This window comes from Molothrus ater, chromosome 5, assembly GCF_012460135.2.
Source record: "Molothrus ater isolate BHLD 08-10-18 breed brown headed cowbird chromosome 5, BPBGC_Mater_1.1, whole genome shotgun sequence".
NCBI lineage: Eukaryota > Metazoa > Chordata > Aves > Passeriformes > Icteridae > Molothrus > Molothrus ater.
In genome coordinates, this window is record NC_050482.2 from 52,697,423 (window position 1) to 52,710,716 (window position 13,294).

The window sequence follows — 13,294 nt, forward strand, 5'->3', positions numbered from 1 at the left end:
TATTTTATTTCAGGCTTTTAACAAGAATGCTTGCCAGTCCCAACAGGCTCATTCTGGGGAGGTAGTACCTAGCTCAGTACTGAGCTATATAATTTAGTCAAGACCTCAGCCATAAAGACAGAAGTTTGGAATGTAGAAATGGGCAGACAAGAATCCTGCTAAGAAATAGCTTACATTTTTGTGACAATTAGCTATTGTTGCAAGTATTTATATAAATAAAGAAAGAGTAAGAAAAAGTTCTGAGACAAAGGAGGAAATTACTCCCAGCCATTTTCAAGAAAATGACTCTGAAGCATTTCATGGACTTGTATTTTAGCAAGACTTTTCTCCATTAGGCTCTGAGTGGAGTGGGGAATTGTTTCTTCCTTTCAGAAATGTGCTGTGTGTATTAAGTGGTCAGTCAAAGGAGGCAGTGCAGGAGGGGGTGTAGAGCTGAGCATACACTGACATTGTAATCACAGGTCAGCCCCTGGGTCAGGCAGGCAAGCTCGAACTCGCTGTAGCCTGCCTGGAGTGGGTGCTGATAACAATTCAGGCTGTGGAGTTCATGGGGAGCTGTTAGCAAACATCCTCACCCCAGGAACTGTGCAGGGCTGGAGCCTGCTCTGGGCAGCCCACAGTGTTGCTAAAGCCCAGCTCAGGGCATCTGAACTGCACATGGATGGGGCTGCAGGAGCTACTGTCTGCTTTCTGCAGGGACAGCTGTACCAAGAATGACAGTTCCCTGCTTTATGAAACTCCTTCCTAATGTATTGCCAGGTGCCTCAGGTGACAAGGCCTGCCTCTGACCCATGTTGTGGGCCCCTCTCATAATTTGCTGGGTTAAGCCAGGATTCCTCTGGCCAGAAAAACAGGGAAGCCCTGAGAATTCATAACACGAAATCTTATCTCAAGGGAAAAAACAGAGGCATGTGCGTAGAGGCTTGTTGAACTACACATTCCTCTAATAGTTTCCCAACGCTGAGTACCAGTGGGACAGTCACACACTTTGCTGCGTGCTCCCAACAGGCTGGAACCTTTATCTGCTGGGCAGGCTGGTGCTGGAGCCCTGCCAGTCTCCCTGGAGAGCAGCTGCGGCCCCCTCGGTTCCTGTGCCTCTGCACTGGGCAGCAGATTGGCGGAAGCTGGTGCAAAGCTGCCTGTCCGATTAAATTTGTTATTTTGCAAAAGGATTTAGCTTTGCTTGTTGGTTATTACTTAAGAAAAATCCTAAGCTGGTGCTTTAACCTGTTTTAAACCTTTCACAGGGTGAAAGAATCTGGTTCCTTTGCTTCCAAGTTGTAAACAAGGAGCAGAAAGCTAAGAGAGAGCAGAGAAAACAAAAAAGTTTTAAAATACTATTTTTCTTACATTCTTTTTATTTTCCAATCAAAAATTATGTTAAAAATTTCTTGTACTAAAGGGCTGCCACATCAGAAGTGTTACTGAACTTTGCTTCTGAAAAAAATCTGACAACAGGTCATTAGCCATCTCAGACATACTCCAGCTCCCACACACATACCTGCTGTCTCTCGAGGGATGTGCTAGTAAGCCCATCCAGAAGGGTTTGTAGATTATAAAGATGATGAGAGATGCTCACATGTTTCATATTTTTTCCTGTACAAAAAAAAAAAAAAAAAAAGTAGAGGAAGCCAAATCAAATAAACCACTTATTCCAAGAAAAGCTGTCTATATACAAGATTCCCTCTGGCTTAATTGAGCTTGTAGCTGACTGTTAATTAAAACAAAACATTTTCAGCTGAGAATGTTTCAGGTCAGCGGGGACTGGTAGGCTACTAGTGAAGATGACTGTAAATGTATTGTCTGAGTACAAAAACTACACTCAAATAATGTAGTAGTTGCAAAGCCAGGAATTGCCCATGAGAAATGCCCAAAGAAGGGTTGACACTGAAGTTTTCATTTCCGTACTCTGAGACATGCAATGTAGATAATTTCTTTGACAGGATTCCTGTCACAGGATTTCTGCAATTAAAAAAATAAACATTTCAGATTTAGCTTTGTCCTTCTGCTCAGTGGATGAACTTAGATCGTCTTTAGTTCATAGGGTTTAAACAAAGTTCTGAGAGCAGAATGACTAAAACCCCTTTTGAGCTCATGGCATTCAGCAAGATGTATCTGATTGCTTCAGAAACATCAACAAATTTGTTTTCACAGCAGGACAGTAAATATTATGTATTTTGTAAGTGAGAGGCTGCCTGCTGAAAGTGCAAAGTCAGAAGATTTGTGTATTTGATACAGAATTACAAGGACGTGGATTTTCAGTTTATACCATGCTGCAGCATTTTATATTCTAAGCACGAAGTCCAGGTGCATTAGCAAGTGTTCATTTCTTTTGCAAGTCAGCTGTGGCTCAGCCATTCAGGGGGCTCTGGCTGCAGTGCCAGGTCCAATAATTTCCACCCTGGTCACCCGAGCCCTTGCCTTCCCACCCTGGCCCTACACTGAATCTCACGACATACACTTTCAGTTTTGGGCCTGTTCTGCAAATAGGATCAGGGAATCAATTCATAATAAAAATAACCCTGCTTGGCCTCAGAACACAGTCTGGGACCAGAGGCTATGTTAAGCATGCAGAAAGCAATGGACAGCCTTGTCACAATCATTCATGGGGAATCTGACTAACTTGCCAAGCATCACACTGGATGACAGGAACACTGGTCAGCTCTGCAGGGCAGCAGTCCATCCCTTCAGTGCCATGATGGCTCTTGCTGCTTCTGCAGTCCCTTTTCCTCTGCTGACCACTGCCATCTATGTCCCACGATGCAAGAGGCAGGGGGTACAGCAGAGAGCCCTTGTGGGGCTTTCATAGCCATGAGCAGCCATCAGGGGATGCTTGAATGTTACTCAGGTAACTTTCATCCTGGATTTCTTAGGTTTCTAAGCACTTGACTTCACAGCCATTACAAATATTTTTTGCAGGCATTTTGTGTGCTATACACACCATATGTAAAAGTTGTTCCTAGGGACTTGTTTAGTGATGGACTTGGCAGTGTTAGGCTAATGTCTTGACTTGATCTCAGAGGTCTTCCCCCACTTAAACAATTCCATGATTCTATATGTCCTTATTTAAAGTAACCTGAAGTATAGATGAGAAAAGGAGATGCGTATCTGGACAATGCTGAGGACCAGAACCAATGCTTTGTCCTTGTCCTTTATGCTAGATTATGTGAAGATAAAGGAGTCTGGAGGGATTACTAGCAAAGATTCCCTACTCTCAGAACCTGGTTGTTGCTGTAAACTGCAGAGCTGAGCTAGCCTGTTGGTCCCTTGCAGAGAAGGTGTCACTTGCAAAGTGCTATTTTCTGTTGGAAGCAAGATGGTTACTGTGATGTACAGCACAGGCTCCTTCCTAACCCATGACCACTGCAAATATGTCAGTGCCTCTGTTGGACACACAGAGCATGCATGACAGGGTTTGCTTCATGTCACTGCCTAGCAAAATCATTTTTTTCATCCCTCATAAGGAGAAATACAGAAAATAAGTGATAGTTCCTCTGCAAGTATTGCCATCACTAGGATGGTCTCTCTAGCTCCTCTCCAGTAGGACCCACTCCCAGACATCAGCTGGAGAAGTCTCAAGGCCTTTCTGACATCTTCAAGACACATGGGACATCCTCATGTCTCCTGCTTCCTTTCCTTTTACTATTTCAGCATGGTAAGGATGGGACAACACTGTGAGCCACTTCACTTATGCTCTTGTGCACTCTATCCTCTATTTCCCCAGATCATTATATCAGCTTTAGTGACAATCTATGTTACTGAAATGGCACAGAGCCAACTACTGAATGGGCTAAAACCCGGCATAGGACTAACTCTTGTGAAGTTCACTAGAATAACAAACAAACTTCAGCTGGGTCATCCTTAAAAGAATCTCTTTCGTTTCTTTCATTGTACCTGATCCAAGCTCCTCATTCTCAGTTTTTAAGCTAAGAATATCTGTGCCTTCCTGCTCCCAGTACTACCCCAGTCTGCCATTATTTTCTTAGAAGTACCTTCTGAGGCTTACCCTTTCCTCTTTGTGGTGTGCTGCTTCCTTCTCTCCCACTCCAGAGTCTGTGGGACAGACTCAGGCACAGCCAGCTAGCTACCCTAGGGGTCTCAGGCAGCAGAAAGTCATTGTGGGGCACACGGTACTGAGGCAAAGTAACAGCCAACCACTTCCCACTTTCTGGAAGATTATCAGCAGTTCACAGACGGGGTGCACCACCAAGATAATCCAGAAAATGCCTATCTCACTTATTCTGAGCCATGTCACTTCTTCAAAAAAATAATCTTGTTGAGTGGCAACTGCATCATTTAAGGCATATTGTCATGCATGAAAGATTTTTCATACTTTTTCTACCTGAAACAGGCCACTCTTATTTCCCATACAGATGCAGCCTTCTCATTCTCTTTCCAGAGGCTACTTAAAAGCTCTGACTCAACAGTTTTCCACAGTTTGATGTGCCATGCCCACAGCTCAGATTTTCTCGTTATTATATCTGCCATTACAGTCTGCAAGATACTGAAAGGCAAGCTTGATACTTGGGCTTTCTGTAATGACCTCCCTATAGAAATTTCTGTGTTAATAACTGTAAAGAGAATACTGCAAATAGCAGGAATTATGATAACTATAAGGTGAGTGGTAAAATTACTCTTGAAATCAGCCTTACATTTGAACAAAATGTAGTAATATCCCTTCTGGAGAAGCCAGAAGCACTCTCCTCTTGCAGGATGAAAGGAGCTAAGGAATGTGCTGGCTGGCACTGAATCCCTGTCCTCTTGGGCCTTTAATGGGTTTCCTGCTCCTGAAGGTTCAAAGAGCAATTACAGTCTCCAGCAAAAGTACAGCAAATGGAAAACAGATTCTCTGCCTTTCACTGAAATGCCAAGAAAATAAGTAACTGAAAGATGGAGGACTCAAAGTCACCTCATTGCAGCATTGACTGAGCTGAAGGAAAATTTCCCTCTGTTCATCCCCAAGTCCAAAGGCAGTCCCTGCCATGTGAAGTGGGTGGTGGGAACCCAGTTTGCTGACCCCTATCCCTGAGGAGGCTCATGTTAGTGGAGAGAAATTATACCAGGGAGCTGGAAACTGCCTCTGGGCTCCAGCTCCTTCACCTTCTTGTTGGGGGTTTGGTTTTGTGCCTTTGAATTGGCTTTTGGAGAGGAACAAAAGCAAGGTCAGGGCAGCTTCCTTCACTGCAGCAAGACACCGTATATATGGAGAGAGCCTTTTACCTGAGAACAGGTTTCTTGCTTGGTATTCAATAAACTCTGCCATACAGGGCAAACTGAATAAGCCTGTCTGAAGTGAAAAGCCCTCCAAGTTGCTTTGCATCATGTTTCATTGCCACCTCAGATTACTTGAGATTAAATCCTATCATAGGTGGCAGGGAGAAATAGCTAATAAGTCTGAGCATCAGCAACAATACCAACTTTATGCTCAAACAAGGATGCTCAGTATCCAGTGACAGTACAAGTAGGTCACCCAGCCAGCTTAGCAACAGGAGGAGCTTCTCCAATAGGACTTAATTCTGGCACTGTTCAGTTGTACCACACTCATCTGGGATGTAGCTCAGCCCTGCAGTTCCTCAGGTGTAGAGAGGAAACTGTAGCCTCATAATTAGACAGTTGTGATGAAATAATTGCTAAGGATTTCTTTGGTCATCTTATATTACAAATTGATGCTTCCTCTAGTTTTCCTTACTGTCTACAGAGGAAAAAGGAATCCATTCTCTCCTAACCATATGGATGTGTAATTCCCCTTAAAGAATCCATAACTCTCCTAACCATATGGGTGTGTAATTCCCCTTAAAGAATTACACAAAGAGAAAGCAAAGAGAAATTGAATGTGAAAGAGGATGAGTAAGGAACAACTGAATGAATAAAGGGCCCCTTATAACAGCTCTGACCTGGATGAGTGGGGTTGTCTTAATTCCTGACCTCCTTCTAACAAATATGGACTACAGGCAGAGACTTTGGATATGAAATATCCAAATCCAGAGCCAGGCACCTTTGGAGAGTGAAGGGGTTTTTTTAATCCATTCTTTTCACACCAGGAAGAAGGACTTGCAGTCAAAACAAAATTTAAAATTAATTTATTTTATTTTTTCACCTTTTGAAACTCTTTCAGTCTATCTGGGGTGGGGAAATAATTCTGTTGTAATTAAATGTTATGACAGAATGCCAGGTAATTTTTCCCCAGAAAAAGATGTTTTGAATTAACACGTTTGGACAACATAAGGTGAAAGTGGCCTTTTCTCACTGCAGTTTGCTGGGTCTGTAGATGCTAGCTGGCAGTATCAGCTCACTGTCTCTACCCCAGGCCTCATCCCTTCTCCTTTAACTGCACAATCGATCTAAATTGCAATTTTTGTAGCTAAGGAAAGAAGCAATAGCAGAATGGGAAAGCAACAGTTTTGAAACTTCCAGCACAATAGAGGCACACTATCTTCCATAAATGCCTAATTTCAGTTTGAGCATGGTTTTTCTTTTATCAATCTCCTACTGTTGCAGATAGTCTTTTTGGAGAATCTCTATGAATTAATTTGGAAACAATACCCCCCAGTGCTGCTTTAGAAACTCCTAGAAATGGTAAAGCTCTGCTATCGTCTAGGCTTTTTAATGCCAAGGTTGGAAAAAGGACTTCTAGGTGGGTTAAAAATCAGCTGGACCACAAGACTGAGAAGACAGTGATGATCAAAGGCTTAGCATCTGCTCACACCTAGTAATAAATGGTGTGCACAAGAGGTTGATCGTGTGATCCATGTGCTTCACCAACAACCTGGATAGCATACACATGCACCCTCAGCATATCACTGGAAGATGCAAAATTATGAAATCTGACACATCAAATGACATCTTCAACCTAGGGGCACCTCAAAGATATAAGGATTGTAGCTATGGAAACCTCATTAAGTCCAGTAGAGAGAAGTGCAAAGTTCTTCACCTGAGCTGGAATGATTCCTACACTCTGGGAGGGAAGTGGCTGAGGTGAAAGTCAGGATGAAAGTCTGGAAGTTACAGTGGATTTCAGGCTGAATGAGCTGATCCTGCATTGACACCACAAGGCAGCTGTGTTCTGCACTACACTAGGAGCAGCACGGCTGGCAGATCTAGGAAAGTTCTTTTCCCTTGTGCCTGACACTGATGAGGCTGCATAGGACACACCATCCAATCTGGAACCTGAACATTGCAGAGGGATGGGAGGAAACTGGAGAGTGTCCAGCAGAAGTCTAACACTCTGACCAGAAGAGGTCAGAGGCCTGGAGCACACGATTGGCAAGGGTGTGCTGAGGCATGTTGAGGCAGGTGAAAGGAAGGCTAATCAAACAGCCTGCAACTGCCTGAAGGGTAATTACAAGCACAACAGATCCGTGTTTTCCTCAGCAGTATCAGATGATACAGCATTGAACAGGAGCCACAGGAGCTGGCCATTAAGAAGGGAATTCCTATAAAGGTAGTGCAGCATTGGAACAGACAGGCCACAGAGGTCATAGAATATCCAATTTAGGCAGTTTTCAGGATGCAGCTATTCAGAGTTAGGGCTGACCAGATGATGTGCTGGCAATAGCACTTTTGTGAACAATTCTGTGGGTGGAGTTGATGACTTCTACAGCTGTTCCAATCACAGTATCTATTGTTCTGTGATTCTTTATAGTCACTAGTCACTGAATTTGACAAGGGGATTTCCCAAAGTTCACTGTACAGATAGAGTTATTTCCTAGCAGACTTAGATCATTGCATGCCTCACAGCTATTTTTCCTCTAAAATATGGTGAGCAGCATTATAGTTAAATTTCCTCATGCCAAGCAACATGATTCCCATTTATTATTCTAAGTCAGCCACAGATCATACATACATAGAACTTGTGTTTAAGATGGATGCTCTTTGGGACTAATATTGGCATCAGCTGTACAATCAGCATCTTCTCTAATCAGTCTTTGGTCAGAGAGGACCTCACTAGGAAGTAACAAGGGATTTTAAAATGTTACACTCAGGTGAGGTTTTGAGAGCAAGCTCAGACCATCCTTGATGGTCAGAGACACCTTTTGGATTTTCTATTCCGTTCTGAGAAGACATTTTCAGAGGTATTCAGCCACAACAGAAATGGTGCCACAAAAATCCTGCAGCAGAGTCAATTGGCTTCAAATAACTTATTGTCATGTAAAAATACTCTGAAGGCCCACGCCTACGGCCCAGATATATATGCATGATACCTATGCAAGAAAAGGCACTTATTCAGGTGGCAGCAATCATTCCTTGCTGTGACAGCTAAAATGTGAATGCTAGGTCCTCTTTTTACCAATGTAGTCTCTTTGTCACAGAGTAGTGTCCTGAGTGAGTCCTGGCTACAGACACACAGCAATGACAAAAAGCCAAAGTCTAAATCTGGTAACTGCAGCCCTTATTTCAGTCAATGACCCTTTAGTTAAAAAGGCTGACTAGTACCAAGGCAAACCCAAAGTGTTGTGTTTTTACAAAGAATGCAATACTTTTACTCCACTATTTATGACTAATGTATCACAAGGACTCAGAGCTGCTAGTTAATTTGCAATAGTATTTATGAATCAGAAGAGGGACAGGCTTGTGGTTACAGCTGGACTGGATTTAGGATGTCTGGGTCCAATTCCTAGTCTAGCATAGATTTTCCTTTGTAAACTTTGGCAGGCTGCTTCATCTCTCATCCTCAGTTCCTTGCCTACAAATTTTTTCCTCCCCTTGGCTTTTTGGCTGTCTGATCCATTTTAGTTGTGAAGTATTTCTGTAGTTTCTGACATCCAGGAAAGAACAGAGTAACATGAATGATGTAACAAATTATGCTTTCAGCTGCAAATATCTCTAAAACAGCCTAAAGGCTGGTGGTGTTTGCTTCAAAAGCTAACAAACATACCCTTGAAGAAACCAGCCTGGACAAGTGAATGTAGCAAGTAGAAACTACATTCAAAAGTAATTGTTCATAATGAATTCAGTTAAATATCTGTTGCTACTATTACTTTTTAAACCAGTATCAGCACAGACATATTTACTACCATTTCATGCCAACCCATTTTAAATTATATTAGAGATTCCCATTGGTGTTTCTACCACCTGCACTATATTAAAAAAACCCAAGTATTGGAGTATTTTCTGATCATCAAATGTGAAGCAAGAGTTTTATTTTTGACATTTTAAAATATTCTTTACAAATTGCAACATTTATGTGCTTATCAGTGATGTCTTCCAGGAATGATACCTCTACCTTTCAACATAGAAAATAGTTTTAAAATTGAACCTACTGCTGATTAGATTGCTTTGCAGCCTGAAGTTTTTAGAGGTTTTGAAATTAAAATGTCAAGAAAATACGAAAACAAATGTGGACATAATTATTTCTCTCTTACTGTCTCTTTTCAGAAGAACTGTCTTGGCACCAGGAGGTCTAGATTTAAAGAAATAAAATCAAGAATAAGCAAGTAACATTTTATTCACTTGGCTCTTTGGACCTTAGAATGGAAACACATGGATCTCAGGGTGTTAGAACTAAAACTTATTTTTTATTTTACCAGCAGAGCTCTATACACTTACAGACATGTCAAAAGCTGTCTCCCCAAAAGAATAAAGCACAAATATAAATACAGAATGGGGAATTAATTCAAAAACAATGGCAGACTAATATATGTGCCTGGAAGCTAAAGGAGAAGGTAGATATCTTCAGAATGAGGTGCAGAGATAAAAAATACTGACAAAGAAAAGCGTCTGCTTTCCTACCAGAAATGCAATAATCAGGGTAAATTCCATGTACAGGACACATGAGTTTTTAGTATTAAGCAAGAAAAGACAGCATCCACAAAATCCGGCAATGCAGTCAGGTGCACCCTCATTGAAAATGGTCTTTGTGCATGCCAGGCATCTTTCATTCTGAACTGGGGGAAGCCATAGGTCGGAGTTAGTGGGACAGTATCTGTTCTGGGAAACTGGAAAGTTCTCCAGTGGTACTAAAGGGCAGCAAAACCAGCGAATGCGGTGGGGCCTCCTCTACAGAAGATAACGTGACCAAGTGGAAAACAGCTGCATGTGCATTAGCCCTGCCTGCAACACAGAGAAAGATCCCAGCAAAGTCATTGTGCCCAGCAAATTGCAGCTCTTCATTATATATGGCTCTGAATGCAGTACTACTACCAAATTCACGTGGCTCTGCCCCTGTAGTTATAAACCACAAAGCCTGATGGAAAAAGGAGGAAGCCCCTGGGGAAGTTTTGCAAAACTAGAGGTAGGAGGTGATGGACTCAATGAGTTTCCTAAGACTTGCTGTACTATGGTGAGAAAGGCTTACAGAGATTTTGGACAAGCATGCTGAACTCTGAAAAAGCACTACAGGGCTTCTACAATTTTCCAGAATTTACCAGAATGTGAGGTCCTATCAGTTGGCCACTCTTCTACACCTTATGAGCTGATGAGGACCTTTTAGCCTGAAGCCTTTGAAAGCCATTAAGAAAGTAAATATTCCTTGGAAGTACCATTCTCCCCTTTCTTTATTTATGTTTCAAAATAAAGCAGATTCTCATAGCAGAAAAAAATGGAGAGAAGCTAAGGTTGTGTAATCCTCCTGCATGATCCTAGGCTAGCAGCAGAATGGTCCAGCTCAGTTTTGAGGCTCTAACAAGCACCAGCTGAATCTGCCACCTCAAAATATGGGAAAACAAGAACTAATGGGCTCATCTGAGGGCTCAGCCTCCCTGCTGCCATATGGTGCACCTAACAACTTACCAAAACAGCACATTGTTGAGTAAAGGGAAAAGAGTAAAAATAAACAAAATAATGTACTATAAGAGCAATGAGGTGGAAGGGCTAGATTAATCAGTTAGACCTTTCCTATAACACAGCCATCATTTCAAACCCTATCAGTTCTTGGTGAAGCAGCTGTCAGTGCTGTTTCAGAGACACAATTGCAGTTTCTGCTGGCCTGGGCCTGAGATTGACACAGCTGGATAGCAAGGCCTGACCCCTGCTTCATCAGGCTACACAGCATGTCCAGGCCACTAAAACCTGTCTCTCTTAGCCCATTAACCATCCCTACAGGTTACTTCAGCTGGCCACCTGCACTGACTTTGACAGCCACTTCTGGTCATCAGTAACACCTTTGTTTTAACAAGAACACGCATATACTCACTCCATTCTGTCCAAAGAAAGGTTTTTTTAAAACAACATATTCCAATCCATCCTTTAGATTGGATTGTTACTTCTCTGAAGTACAGCTGTTGCCTAAAATGAGGATGTTCAAGTTCTTCCTGTCCATGTTTAAGTAACACTGGTTTGCCCAGCTTATGGCACGTAATTAAAAGGCACAATATCCCTCCTCATTATATTTGAAATTTTTTTTTAAACTTCACTACTGTCATGATAAAATATAAAGTGCCAACTGAACAGACTCAAGCCTACCCATGAATCCCTTTCTGTTGCGTCCCAAGGTGGTGAGAGGGGACACCGTCCTCAACAGACCACGCATTTTTCTCAGCAGAGGGATCTCCGTCCCCTTCAAACTTGAGTTGTTCAGCTCACAAGGGAAAGCCTGCTTCAGTAGTTAGAAGCTGTGCAGTATTACACCTATAAACCAAAGTACCAACACCTGTTGGTATTTCACCTATAAACCAAAGTAAACGCGTTCCTGTAAATCTCTGTCATGCACGGTTACAAGGGTGGTTACATTACATGATATTTACTTGCTGGGAAACAGGCAGAGGACACACACAGATAAGCTTTTCACAGAGCTCATCCACAGCTTCTGTGCTTGTGCCAGCTTTTGGAAACCACTCACCAAGACTGGCTTCGAGCATGAGACCTTACTTCCGTCATTCCCAGGACGATCATTTTGGTCCCACACTTGATTTCTCACATATCGGAATGTCATGGAAGATAAACAGATACAGCAGAGGAACACGGTGGGAAACAGCCTCGCCCAGCTCTTGAGGAGCCATCAGAAACCAGCCTCTGTCAAAGCAGCATTGTTTTGACTCAGACTCTGCAGTGCACTGTGGCTGTCTGGTCAGGGCCAGGCCTTCATCCTGCCTTGAATGTAAACACGCATGAGGCTTCTTTTACCACATGTTTTGGGAAGCATCAACAGCTCTTGGCAAGCAAGGAAAGAGATGACAGAAGCTGCTGGCATGCTGCTTAAGCTGATGTCATCTTACAGTCAGACTAGAGCTCTGGGTGCACGCACTTAGTCCCACATAACACACAGCTATCAGTCACCAAACTTTTGTTATGGCTAAAAGATAAAATTAGATGTGTTTGGCTGGAGAGTTCTCCCTCCCTCTCAGAACTGTTATGTTGCTTTCTGGCTTCAAATGCCAAGGCAGCTGCTCCTTCAGAGCACCCAGCACCCAAACACCAGGATATATCTGTCAGGGAGTAGCAAGAGCAGGGCTGCTCCTTAAAGGAAGGTGAGGTAGGAGCCAAGGGGGAGCCTTAGTAGCCAGGTCTCAGTCCCACATTGCCAGAGGTGAGCCAGACAAACCCAGAGATGATGGCCAGGTCCAATCAAAAATTCAGGTCAAAATGCTGTATAATGGTGATGGGACAGGTTCTGAGGCCAAGCCACAAAGTCAGGGAAAAGGATCAGATCCAGTGCTCACCAGGAAGGCCCACAGTGACAAAAATCAATCCATGAAACCAATCCATCGGTTTAGATCCTGTTCAACAGGCTTCATAACCAGACAGGAGCAGGGCCATGGCTGGACAGGAGACCAGCACTCCTCCAGTACGGATCAAGCAAGCAATGAATCCCCAGGGCTGAGCTTAGATAGAGCTCCTGGGCCCATGGGTGTGAGTTCCAGGTAAGGGCTCTCAGCATCATTAGGGCTTTAGTGAGCTCAGGGCTCAGGAAAAAGCAGAAACTTCATTTTATTTTGTATGTCAGATAATAAACTAAGGAACATAATCAAGCTGAAAACTGTAGATATCTTAGGAAATTCCATCATCAGGGTTGATTGAAACAACTTTCTTTGCTTCCCTTATGCATCTGTGCATAAGTCCTTGATTACTGATCACATACTGACTTTTTTCCACAAGTTTTCTGCATCATTTAACACCCAATTCTGACTGAATGACCTGTTACCTCCTCATAAGTTTTGGTCCACTGTTCTGACACTATTCAAATGATGTCCTAAGGAGAGAATTATTCTTTTACCCGTGGGCATTTCAGTGGTTCTCATTGCTGAAGTTTCATAAATAATAAACAGTGCACATTCAAAACATCCCTTCCACCAAAGGGGAGATTTTCAGACCCATCATATAGATGTAAATTTGAACTAGTAAGGGATTACATTCAAAA

The 13,294-nt window shown here is 42.7% G+C and overlaps 1 protein-coding gene across 4 annotated transcripts in view; it reads left to right on the forward strand.

Moving 5' to 3' along the window:
* The window catches only part of SYN3 (synapsin III), a 196,199-nt gene that overhangs the window by 121,774 nt on the left and 61,131 nt on the right, over positions 1-13,294 (forward strand). The gene's annotated exons all lie outside the window — the stretch shown is intronic.